We start from the raw sequence: 13,463 nt of genomic DNA, 5'->3' as shown, positions 1-13,463 counted from the left end.
TGCTGAAGGAAAAGAAAGAGTCTTAATAAAGATTTGGGACCACTCCTGAAATCAGATCTACAAACCTAGTTATTCCAGGTTTGTGGTTATAGTGGTCACATTGTCTTTTCAGGATAATGATTTTATGGCTGCTACTCAGAAATTGGTAACACTTGCAGGAGAGTTTATTGTCATGTGCATGATGTCCTCCCCTCTGGCAGAGGGATACTGCAACAGCAGTGCAAAGAAAATGATCTCTAAACACCAATGTCCAATGGCTCAATGATAGTTGGATTCCTCTCTGATTGATAATGGTGAAAGGAACTTTTATTATCTTATGGAGTTTGGGTCCTGAAAATGAATGAAAAAGTAGAAATGTGGAATTTGGAAATCTGTTTTTTTGCTTGATGAAGTCTGTTTTGCATTTATTTGTTGGGGAGAAGTGTTAAAGATTGGCAATTAAAGATTTTGTTGTACAATACAGTGTTAGTCATGAGTAACTCAAAAGATGAATGTCAGATAGCAGTTTTCAGGATATTTTAGTATTATTTTATCAGTCAGTCTACTTTGTTTAAAAAATCCTAAAAAAAGCTGTTCTGACAGCGAAAACAGAATGGTGAAGATTAGGACGGTTTAAGGCTTCAACTTAAAAAAGCAAAACCAGTGGAAACATGGCTCAACATACTGCTCTCTATGTAAACAGAGAAATAAAGCAGCACAAATTGTTCCTTATTAAAAACTCTCACCATTGTGTTTAAACAAATTCCATTTGATACCGTATAGTTGAGAAAGTATTTTTGAGACTGCCAGACTTGAAGATATGAGCAAAGTCATACTGACAGTGATTTGAAATTTCTACTCTGGCATTTCGAATTTGATTAAAGGTTTGAGCTTTTAAAGCTAAAGTGCATGCTTTATATAACACAGTAGGGACCCTATTGTCAATTGGTCTGAGGAACTGTGAATCGACAGCTATCATGAAAATAGCACAAATCCACCAGCAAGATCTCCTGGAAGACTATAGGGTGTTATTATAGCACCTAGTGGAGTATAAAATGTTATTTATTCTGCAGGCATTTTTCCTACAGCCGTCACTCCTTTTGTAACAAAGGCTCTGTCTGAAAGAAGAGCACACAGTTTCTCTAGGGCATGTAAGTCCCGGTTAAAGAAAGTTCCTCAGTATTTCTCTGCAAGAGCAGAGACATTCGTATTGTCATCATACCTCAGTAGCTGGCACATGGTATTTTTTGATACATGTGATACCAAGTGCTGGTACAGGAATACAGCTCTCATGAGGGGACTGCTGTTACAGTTTTGGGTATCATTTGCTCTTTTGGTATTGATGAGGGGACACAGGTTTCAGAAAAGGAGGCATTAGGGAAGGGGAAAAAAAGGTGTCTAAATGCCTCACACATCCACATGGTCTGGTAAGACAGACTGAAGGCTGGAAAGCATAATCCAGTTCTTGAGGGGTGAAACAGAGAGCAGTGTCATAAAGCAGTGTTTTCTCAGTCTGTTATTTGGCAAATACAAGAAAGCAGAAAATGGGTGAGAATTTGACCAAATTTCTGTCTATTCAAACGAGGCCAAAGCAAGCACCCTGACACTTGGCAAGCAGAGGCTCACTCTTCTTGGGTGCAACGAGTGGGCACTCGGGTACCTCCCCTTTGGTGGCACCCCTGTCTCCATTTCCTTGTCTTTTGAAGAAAGTTGATGACTGAAGTTAACATGACAAGCACATCTCACACCCAGCAAACTAAATGATTCACAAAGTAATCCTTTTGTGGGTTTTCTTTGTCTCTGCTTTCTAGTTCTCTTCAGCAGTCTAAATAATTAGGAAATATTTCCTGCTTTGTCAGTTCAGATTTATTTGTTCTCTGCTAGTATCCCCCACATGGCTGGAATACAAATCATTCACTCAAAAAAATGAGAAGTAGTGAAGAAGAAGGTGATTAATGACCTAACATTCTGTTTTACCGGATAGAACAAGAGGGGTTTCTCTCAGTTTGCCTCCAGATAACATTTTGCATTCATTTTGCAAACACAGTTAGAACTCAATTGTATCAAAAGTGAAAATTCATAAACCTACAGCAGTTTGTGAAATGTGAATGATTGCATACAGCCAGAAAACTCTTGAAAAGATAAACTAATTCTGTGATGAACAATGCATTTCATACTCAATTAATTATACAGTACATTTTGTTTCAAAATATTAAATGCCTAGAACAGTCTTCTGCCTGAAAGCGTCTGGGCTTTGTAATGAGACAAAAGTCTTGGGTTCAATCAGCTGTCTGTGTGAGAGTTTAGAATGACTTATGTCTGAATTAGAGAGGTTTAGGGCAGTGATTTCCTGGCAGGAAATTAATAATGAGCTAAATTAGAACATGCCTAGAGATGATTTAAACAACTTCGCTAGCATTGTCTGTGACAGGCTGTCAGGTTTTCCCCCAGTTCTAGTAAATAATCGAAATCATTAAAAAGTTGGGAGTGTACTGTGACTCTTCTTGCAAAACCAGACTCATTCATAACAATTCTCAGTTTTATTCTCAAATTTTTACGGAAAAGCAAAAGAAAAAAAATTCCAAAAGGAAGTAGACTGTCATATTTGAACACAAGATGGGAGATCTGGAGAGTGTGTTTCTGCAATGCACAGGTTGTTGTGGTGGAGTATGGCCAAACACAGGCCTGCAGTTTTTATTGAGACAGCTTTTAGTGTTGCTTTGTAGTTTGTCCAATAAGTCCAAACATCAGAGCAGATCCAAGTCCTGTCCACACTGCAAAGGATGAGAGGATTGAACCAGAGGGAATTAGCCAATGTCTCTGCCTCTGTCAAAAATAGTATTGTGCTCAATCACCTTTTACTCCCTTTAAATCAGTGCACACCAAAGAGAATTTAAAAAGAAGCAGGGCTGGGGAGAGGTCTTCAAGGGTCAACATCCAGGTGTTTCAGCTTGGAGGCAGTGAGAGTTTTCCCTAAGCAAATTGTCAGGAAGTTCTGTGTGCCTGGTCAGATTCTGTCATGCCAAGATAAATTATTTCTGACCTTTTTCTTATTTCAAGGTAAAACAAAACCAAAATCATTTATCTTACTGTCCAGTTCTTAAAAGTTAATATCAATTCTACAACTTCGGGGAATGAATCAAAGAGGGCATGAGTAGTTAAATGATGACCAGTGACATTAATCTGCCTGCTGTGTGCTGAGAGATCCTGTTCAATAAAAATGACAAAACAATACAACCTCTTATTATTCAAGTGGCTCCTAAATTACAGGGCTAATGATATGATGGACTTTTCTGAATAAAACAAACAAACCTAAAAACAGACCAGAGAACAAACCAACCAACCAAATAACAATTAAACAATTGACAACCACTCAAACAGAATAAAAAAAAAAAAATGCATCCCAAATTTAAACTGAAAACCAAAGCTCTCACTATGAGTAATTTCACCATGGAGGAAGAAAGAAAAGGCAGATTATTCACATGAAATTGAACACGGAACAAGAGCTGTCTAGCTCTTTCTTGGAAGTTCCTAAGACACTAAAATATCTTATTGTCTGCTCCCAAAGAGAGGACTTGAGAGAACTTTTAACTGGAAGAATTTCACATAACATTTGGTCCTAAGAAGTATTGCAGCATTCTTTTATCCTGCTATGTCCTTGCAGGTGGTGGAGTAGAAATAACTCCTGGAGGAAAACCAGAATTGTGGCAGGAGCATGCCCAAAGGAGAAAGTCTCCTTACAGCCTCTGCTTGGCAGTTTGTGATCACAACCCAGTTACTTTAGACTTAAATTTAAAGCCCCACTTCTGCTTACTTTTTTGTATGTGAATGGATCCCTTAGGACCTTAAAGGAAAAACTTTTGCATCCCTAGGGAATACACAGAATAATGTAACACTAGTCACTTCACTCCAAAAAGAAAGATTGAATAAATATATCAGCACTAATACCTTGCAAAAAAAAGTAGTTTTGCTTTCAGGGTGTCTGGTAAAACATTTTTCATTGAAATACCCTAACAAGCATAATTCCATTAACTTCAGCAGGGCTTGATCAAAATAGATCATTACCAGCGTGGATTTTCCAGTCTTGTTCAGAGCAGCTTAGACTGTAGGAGCTAATTTTCCAAGCACCAGCATCTTTCAAAGGATAAGGAAGACAAATATTTATTTGCGGGAAGTTCCAGGAAGGAGACAGAACACATTTCAGTGTTGCTACTCCTTTCATTATGGTCCTGCCTTCTGTTTAATTCAGTGGTATAATAAATGTATAGTTCTGTAGAAATCTGTAGTTCTGGAGAGCTACATAGATACATACATAGATAAAAGTAAGGGATGTGTAACCATTAAAATTCTCCTGTTTTGAAACTGGGGTAGAAATTGTCATGGAGAACTGGTGATAGAACCAAAGTCTTGGAGTGTTTACTTTGCTTCATTTACTGCTCTACAGCTATATGTTAATGGGCTTGTGGAACTTAGCAAATTATTTACAGACACTGTACATGTAGATTATGTGAGGTGGCTTAAAATATGACTGACTAAGTCTGTCAGATGTATAGAAATACAAATAAAATTAAGTAAATGCTACTTGTTTGTTTTCTGTCTTCTTATGTTAATGCAGAGTTAATTTGATACTCTTTCTCAAAAAACATTTGCTTTATCTTAGGAGATAATTAAAAGTATATCTACTCAGTTTTCTTTTTCTTTGCGGGAGAAAACAACAATTAGAATCTTCTACAAAATGCTTCTAATCAGGAAATTGCACAGCAGTTTTTGTGGAGATTCCAACAACAATTATAAGATCCAAAGCTCCAATTGCTGTTGTGTTCCTGCCTTTTTTTAAAGCATAAAGAGACTGCACACACATTGGAACAAAGGAATGCAGAGTGAGAGATTTTTCTGTGTAAGGTGGATCCAGCCATTTGGATATTATCTTTGTTTGTAGGCTGTGTCCCCTGGTGCTGAAAACAAACCATTGCTCAGCTGTGGGTTTTCAAAAACACACCAGACTTGGTGGGTTCATCAAGACAAGGTTTCAGATATCATAGGTCTAAGAGGAAATGAGATGTGACAATAGAAATTGCACAGTCCTCCAGGAATTGCACATTACAATTTACAACAGTCCCAGTTCCAAGTTCATTTGATACAGGTTTAGAAGTCATGCTAGAAACCAATTAACTCACCAGATTCTTAGGAAAAAAAATGTGCTATAACAAAAAAATTTTAAGGATTTCCAAGGAACAAAGGAATAACAGAGGAAGAGTTCAGGAATCTAAAAAAATATGGTTTAATAACATAAAACTTGAAAGAAATATGCTGGGTTCTTTCAGAGTCTTGTTTGCAGGTAGGTTTGACTCATCTCCTTAGCTCAGTCTTTGTGTTTTGACCCAAGTGAAATTTGGCAGAGCATGATATTTTTCCAAATAAAATTTCTATCCAATTCTTGGCTCTCTGCTAAATAACTTTTTTTCTGAATGTTGTCTAGTTGCTTTATCTTGATAAAAGGCTTTATGTTGCCTGTTTGCTTACAACAGTTGTTCAGTGCTAGTTAGTGCATATTAAGATGTTCTCTGTACCATGCTATTTCTAAGAGCCATACGTTATTCATCCGGTCCTGGAATTGCAATAATGACTGGTTTTTAAATTAAAAAAAAACTCAAACAACCCCCCTACCACACACACACAACCAGGAATCTCTTCTGCTTGCTCTTATACAGCTTAATTATACAGGCAAAGTAAAGAAGGCAGTAAGTGTTGAAACTCTAAATAATATTTAGATCATTACAGAAATCTTCAAATTACTAACACTGAACAGGATAAATATTAATTCAAATTAGAACAAACATTTGGGTTGGGGGAAGGATTTTTGTTCCCATATTGACTAGGTGTGTATTTTCACTTCAAGGGGTTTAATCACTGTGACCTTGTTGTCAGTGAGCTGTGAATTTAAGAGGCTGTTGTCTGATGTGGAGTGTGAGCACTAACCTGGGGTGTGTGCACTCAGGGCATCTCAGTGATCACTCGGACACCAGTCATGGGCTCATCCTGCACTTGCCATTTGCAGCTGCTTCTGTTCTCTTTCCTGAGTACTGGAATCTCTTCTAGTTAGGGCAGTCACCACATTTGTTAGAAGACTGGTTTTCAATTACCTTCCAAACACTGCCATAGATTGAGAACATGGATTAGCTAGACAAATGATTCAAAGCTAATTAGTTAAAAATAGATTCTCTTTTCCCAAATACTATTTTAGTCCCCTTCAGCTATTTAGCACTTTATAATGAGCAGAATTACAACATTGGGCCACCTTTTAAGTGCATTTTCTCCTTAAAAATCAATAAAGACCTTTTAAAAAAATTCAATAGTCAACACCCATGACTTATACAAGTGACTAATTCAATACAATCAACATATCAAGTGATTTAATTCTACAAGTGAACACAAATTGTCGCTGTTTACCAGAGCACTTCTATTAAAAGTTCATCCATGAAAATTACAGACTGTCATTATAATTTTTATTTTTGCTTATGTAAACCTCTTGGAGAATGATTTCAGCCTCTACTAGAACAGGCCCTCTTGGAATACAAATTACTCTTGAAAACAAAATAAATCACTCCCAAAGTAAATCTTAAGCAGAACCATAAATTTCAGTTGATACAGCAGCATGGTTACAAGACCATCAGCTGTGTAACAAGATACACAACTGGTTTGCAATCCAAGCAATGCTATATAAAGTTAGCGAGCAATGATCCATTAAATGAGCCCTCCTCTACGTGATTTCAAGCCTGGGTTAGGAGCAGTGCTGTGACCCACACTTGATTCAATTACTCAGACATTAAGAAAACAATAAAATTAAAACAGAAAATAACATTGGTGTTATGGGGAATAAGAGGAAGAATACCTCAGAGAAGCTTTTCTTAGACTTAATTTCAGATTTTTGGGGGTGGTTTGGGGTAGTTTAGACCAGCTGTGTTGTGTGAGTGTCATCAGTGGTAGACAGAGGGGATTCCAGAAGCCATGAGCAAGCAATGCTGATGTCCTGATCCCCTCAGGGTCACAGTCTCATTTTTGTAAGGGCCTGCTGTGGAGTCAATATTTAATTCTGAGCATTGACATCAGATGGTAGTGTGCTTGGGAGAGGGAGGGCTGACATTTTTAATAGCTTGGCATAAGCAAATATTGTGGTTCCTCTTTCCTGTAAAACTGTGGGGACAGAAATTACTGCTTCTGAAGTTTCAGTGAGTGCACTGCTGTACCTTTCATTGAAAGATTGTTTTCCCCCTGCCAAGAAAAAGGTTCTGAAATCTGCAAGGTAACTAAGCTTTATGTAGAGTTTGATTTTCCTTACTTAGGTTTATTAAATGCAATGCATCACTGTGTCCTATTATCTTACATACAGAACATCTGATTATTATTGGAATAACTCAAGGTTTTCTTTATCCTCTGTTAATGCATGAGTTAGAGTTGATGACCTTTAAGATTCTGTTAATAAAGTTACAACATACTATGCTGAAATAAAAGGAAAATCAAAGTTTCTATGTAATTTAAGGAAGGGTTGTTTTTTTTTTTTTGGTGAAAGTTTTGCACAGATCACACACCTTTCCAAGAAATATTGCTTTAACGTATCCAGGAAAGACAATATTTTTTTTTCCTCTTTATCATATTTAGTTTTCTTCTAGAAAATGTCTGAAGAATACCCCAGGATGGCAATCAGGTTACAGTTTTTAAATTGTCATGAAGATGGATTAGATTTGTTGTACCATTCACTATTCTCATTACAATTATCATCACAAGAATGAATTCATAATATGTCATTTCCTATTCATTACAGACATTGTCACTGTAGAATGTGAAATGAGCACTGAAATGCCTCATGCATTCTGCACAACATGACAGTACTGTAAATCAGACTGCTTTGACCTTTCCAGTGCTCAGTTATTTCTTGCACTGGTCAGTCCTGTTCTGTTTCCTTGCAATTAATTGGTTGTGCTGTTGGGTGCCCTTGGCCTCCTTCTGAGCTACTGAGCTTACAGCAGGTGAAGGTGAAATTAGGATGTTGGGTTGGGAGACCAAGTGCTAAAGTATTTATCAAGTTATGGAGTGCCAGGCTCGAAAGGATTGAGAGTCAGAAGAAACTTGCCAGGAATAACTTTGGAATATGGCAAATTCCATGTTGCAATATATAATAACTGAATAAATGCTAAACATTCTCTACTGTTTAGCCAAAATCTTCAAAAGCAATAAGAAATTTGGTGGTTTGCCCTAAAGGGGAGGTTTTCAGGAATTTATTGGTTCATCCTTTCTAAAATTCTCAGTTAGCACATCTAAACTTAAGCATCTTACCTTTTCTACACCCTTGTCATCTATATTAAATCTTGGTTCTGTTGTAGCTATTCCAATATTTTTTATTTCAAAAGATGAAAATAAAGTATCAAAAGTATAAAAACAGAGAAGAAAGGTATTTTTCTTATTGGTGATGCTTGACATATTGAAGGTTGAAGCTAGTGAGCAATGAAAGAGGCTAAAAGAAAATATATAGTTGAATGAAATACATGTTGGTGAGCATATTGGTAGATTTTGGCCCTGGAGAGAAGCTCTTTCAGCAGAACATTTCTCATTCACTTAATCTGGATTTAGAAAAATATCAGTAGATTTGTGCAATCATAGCATGCACCAAAAGCCTTTGAGGTGAATATGTAGAAATAGGAATGGTTAAGGGAATTGGAAAATAATTCAAAAGAATTTCATTAAACATAGTCTTATGGATGAAAATATATTGGAAAATCAGGCAAATTAATTGAAAATTTTGATTTTGATATTAAAATCCTACCAAATATAAACCATATACCATAAACCAGGTCTCTTTGCTCAGTTTAAAACCTTCCCTCTGCTTGACTTGGTCCTAGAAGTATAAAAGTTGTTTTAGAAGGACAGTAGTTACATCTGTACAATACCAAATGGATCCACTTTTAGAACACATTTTCTGAAGACCTCTGCGGTTATTTTATTTTTTTAAACAAGAAACTCCTTTTGAATTCATGAAGCGTAGATGTGACTTGTGTTACTGTACTGACATGTATAATGCTTGCTCATCCAACATCTATTATTGGGTGCAAAACTTGAAAGTACTGAAGGAAATTAGAGCCTGTGAGCAGCAAAAGATGAAATTTCTGTGTTACTGAATCTTCTCTCACTTTTTGTTTCAACTGTGTTAAAAACATTTGAAAGAAAGAGCAAAATGTCTCCAGATCAACTTATCTAATATCAGAATATGAAAATGTCTCTTTTTTTTTTTTTTTGATAGCTTTGAAATGAGTCTCAGCAAAGGAAATTTCAGATGCTTTCTGTCATTTTCAGGAACTATGCTGATTTTTTTTTATATTTTTCCATTTTCACAATTAATTCATAATGCTGCAGGGTTTATGATGCTTCTGAAATTTTCTCTATACCTTCAGCACAGAAATATTTTGCTCCTGCCTAATTTGACTTAGGATTTTTTTTTTTTACTTTCCTCTTTGTTCTTCACGAATCCAGGACAACTTGCTGGAATTCATCCTGGCTGCAGGAAACATATGGAAATATAAAGTGCCAAGTTTCCATTTGCATTTCTAAAAACATTTTTCTGGCCATCATATTCTTTTCCTTTGAAGAAATATTTTTTTCTTTTTCACTTGAAATTGCTTTTTATGTATTAATACATTAAAACTCTCACACTCAGGTTCACTCTGGCCAAGTCCTATCTGCCAAAGGAATGAATTCAAAGGGAAGATTTTAAGAGTATCCTGGCTCCTTTATAGGGAAAGTTTAATGTGTTTGAAGCAAGGAAGCTCTTAAAGCTATGCAGTGTTCAAGCACTTAATATACTTGAATATGATGTGAATTAAATCAACCTTTTTGCATATTTAGATCACATTTATTGCAGCAAGTTTGTAGCACCTAGAAAGCTGGTCCTAATCTGAACAATAGAAAAAAGTATTTAGCTTCTAGTTTCCCTCCTCCTCTTGGTGATTTCAAAAAAACCTCTGTTTGTGTTGTACTTTCTCCTCCCTCTGTTTTGCTGAATTCTGGCCTTTTATTATTTTTCAGAACCTGACTTTGAGAGGGATGTCTATAGAAATAAAGAATAAAAACGCCAAAGCAAATAAGAAACAAACCCAACTTGTTTGGAATTCCCATTTTGTATGAGTATGGAAACAACAAGGTTTGGTCTAGATGATGTTGCTTTAGATTAAACTATTGATTCTTGGTAATTAATTTTGTCCAGCTGTGCAAAACTCGTTGAATTATGTGTTAGTGTTTACAATTGCCCTGACTGTGGGATGGTCTTGTTTTTCAAAGTTAGGGAGCAATAATTCTCTTCAGATGCATTTCCTCTTACTGACTGTTCATTTTGTAATAGAAAGTGAGAAACTGATACAAAATATCTCCTGGGTGTACATCTCTTAATTTCTCTGCATGTAGGGCCTTGATCTTGCAAATGGTTATGGGCCACATTTTCCACTATTTTTTTATTTTTATTTTTTACTTTCTGTCTAGAGAAGACATCTTGGAGGTTCAGTTCTGCTGGGAAGAGGAATGAAGAAGGAGCTTAGGCTGAAAACTGCAGAAGCTGTCATATCTGGATGCTTTTTCTCATCTTGTCAATATTCTCAGTAGTTTTGTCACATCATCACCAGAACTTCCTTTGAAGATGATTTAGTCAAATCCCCTGGAGTCACACTCTGGACACCCAAAGTCACTGTGTCCTATCCAAGTGTGTAGTGGAGGTCCTTCTCGAGGCCAATCACTTGTTTATGATGCACTTGATTATAATTAGTTTTTTACTGTGTCATTTAACAATTTATAGATGTATTTTACAGCTCAGGATATTCTATGATTCTACTTTCTTTTATGTATTATTCCACTGTTATGGGCATGCGTGGCCTGATAATGAATTATTCTAAAGACATTAATTTCTCACTGACATGTCGTTGTTTTCTGTCTTTCCTTCAGAACAAAGCTGATGTGCTGTAAATCATTCTCAGTTTGCATATTTCATGCATCCTTAATTACAGCTATTTGGAGACCAGTATCTCTCTTGCAGGAATCAAAAGAACCAAAAAACCAAACCAAACCAATACCCCAAACAAAACAATAACAACAACAAACAACAAAAAAACTTTCACTTTACACCACTCACATAGTTTTGTTGCAGCCATCTAATTTGTAAATGTTGGTTGTAAATAATCCAATTAGATGTTTTTCACTTGAAATGATGCACTAAGTTCATTGCACAGAAATTGCACACATGGGCTCACTCACTCCATTGATTAAATTGCTGTTCTTAAGGCCTAATCAGCCCTTCAGTTTTTTTTGGATGCAGAATATAAATCAATCCTATGGGAGTAATGAGTCTCGGAGATAAAAATGCCTTACAGATGAGCAGTTCAGTTCAGGATATTTCTGAGATCAAAATAAATGCATCCTGGATTTGATCAAAGTGAGACCTTGCCTTTCCCTTCCTAGAATTATATATATATAGCCTCCATTGCATAATAGTTACCATGGCAAATTCAAATGGTTTCTTTGGTTCTTGCAGGCCTGAAGTACAGGACAACTCAAAGAAAGAACATAAAATGCCTTTTACTCAAGGTGGTTGTCCCTGGATCTCCAAGAGTCCAGTTCAGTGGTTAGTCTTGGGAGCATGGCTATGGTGTTAGCTACCAAGGGGGATGGTGCATTATTCTGGCCTATATCCTACAGTCTGTGCAAACATCTTATGTTGGTGTCCCAGTGGAAATACTGTCCTATTTACTCTGCTTATCACTATGTGCTTAAAGCATTATCCTAAACCAAGTTGGTACTCTTTGTAATCCAATTGGCCCCGATCTTCTGGAGCCTTGAAAGGCAGGAGTATATATTGACACTTCATATTATTCTGTGTCCCTGTATTAAAAGTCAAAGGGAGGGATCTTTCACTTTTTGTTGAGCAATGAGATTAGCATCTTGTCCCCAGTTCCAAAGTCACAGTTCAGCAGAAGAAATTCTTTATTCTTCTCCTACCAGGGTTAGCCTTCTGTTACAGTTTTATGAGAAGGATAACTCAAGATCTCGAGCAGTAATGAATTTTCAAGGCTGTGAATTCAAATGTGGTCAATAAGAAAAGCAACTGAAAAGATTGAGCACTCCTTCAAGAAACTTGTGCCTCAATCAGATGAAGTGAGATTGCTGATGAATGGGACAAGCTATTAATTCTAGGTAAATAATAGGGTCACAATGACTGTGTCAGGCACACAAGTGTTGTTCAGCTCTAAGTGTATGTTACCTACCTGGAAATCTCCTGACCTACATCTTGTTAAAGTCTGAAAAAGGATTTGGAAGAATACACTTCATTATAGGAAAGATTGACAAAATAGACAGATTTCATAGAATGACAAGTAAAACAAGGACAGAAAAAAAACCCAGATTGGTTTCAGAGAAGGCCATGGAAGCATCAGATTTCTAGATGAGAAATGCAGATGAATATGAAACATATAAAACATCCCCAAGGAAGAAGCTTCATCTTAATAGCAACATTAGGGAGACTACCCTACATGGTTCTGTGTATGACAAGGGGCTGCTCATCTGTGCAGAACGTGTAGACAGAGAGGTGATGAAGCTGAAGGAGACTTTTTAAGCAAGGAGTCAGGATATTCAGAAATGAAAGGCTCTAAAACATGGGTCGTCAGAATAATTTTCTGTGAGTTTTAGTGCACCTTCTCCATTCTTCAGGGCTTTCCATGAATGGCAGTACCACTGAGAGTGCTGCATTCTCATCACAAGCCACTCTGAAAGGGCAGAGGATCAAACTGAGGAGGTGACAAGTCACTGCCCTTACTCTGGAAGGGAATTCGTTTCCAAAGTGGCAGACTTAGCATACACAAAGATGCAGCCAGTTTTCTTTTTCCTACCTAAACAATATTTCCTTCTTCAATGCTAACATATTTCTACCATTCAAAGAATAAAGAGATACCTAACTGTGAAAAACAAATCACAGCTGCTGTCAGGGACTTCTCCCTCAGCTGCCATCATATCAAATACATTCAGGATTCCAATGCATGACTCGGCACAAGGCTTTGATGTGCATCGAGCTGCACTGGAGCAGAAAGGCCTTGTGCTGGAGAGGAGAGCCAGGGCTTTGCTTCACACCCATACTCTGTGGCATGCCACTGAGAAACGATGGCCTCAGAACATACAGTGTACACCTACAGCTTATATTTGTACTATTTTAAGTGATAATTCAGCTTTTAATGCCAGATTAACATTTAAATATCCCTGCTGGAGCTGCTATTAAAGTGTGAAAAAGAAACTCAAAACAGAAGAAACATTCAGTAAACTGGAATGTTTAAAATAGCAAAGACTTGAAAACATCATAAAGAACAGCTTTGTCCATGTTCTCAGTAACATTTGTTGCAACAAAATGCATTATTTTCAGTGCCTCACTTGAAGATCATCTCCTTTGGTTTCCTCACACA

The 13,463-nt window shown here is 36.8% G+C and overlaps 1 long non-coding RNA gene across 1 annotated transcript in view; it reads right to left on the bottom strand.

The window, feature by feature from the left end:
- LOC111931943 (uncharacterized) overlaps positions 1 to 13,463 on the bottom strand; it is a 56,835-nt gene that overhangs the window by 28,044 nt on the left and 15,328 nt on the right. The window contains exon 4 of the long non-coding RNA XR_015289398.1: positions 5,959 to 6,132. This is a non-coding gene — a long non-coding RNA (uncharacterized LOC111931943). The remainder of the gene's footprint in view (positions 1 to 5,958; positions 6,133 to 13,463) is intronic.

The sequence above is a fragment of the Cyanistes caeruleus genome, chromosome 7, assembly GCF_971803275.1.
Source record: "Cyanistes caeruleus chromosome 7, bCyaCae1.hap1.1, whole genome shotgun sequence".
NCBI lineage: Eukaryota > Metazoa > Chordata > Aves > Passeriformes > Paridae > Cyanistes > Cyanistes caeruleus.
The sequence above is the reverse complement of the archived record's forward strand: the minus strand, read 5'-3'. Positions and strand labels throughout refer to the sequence as shown.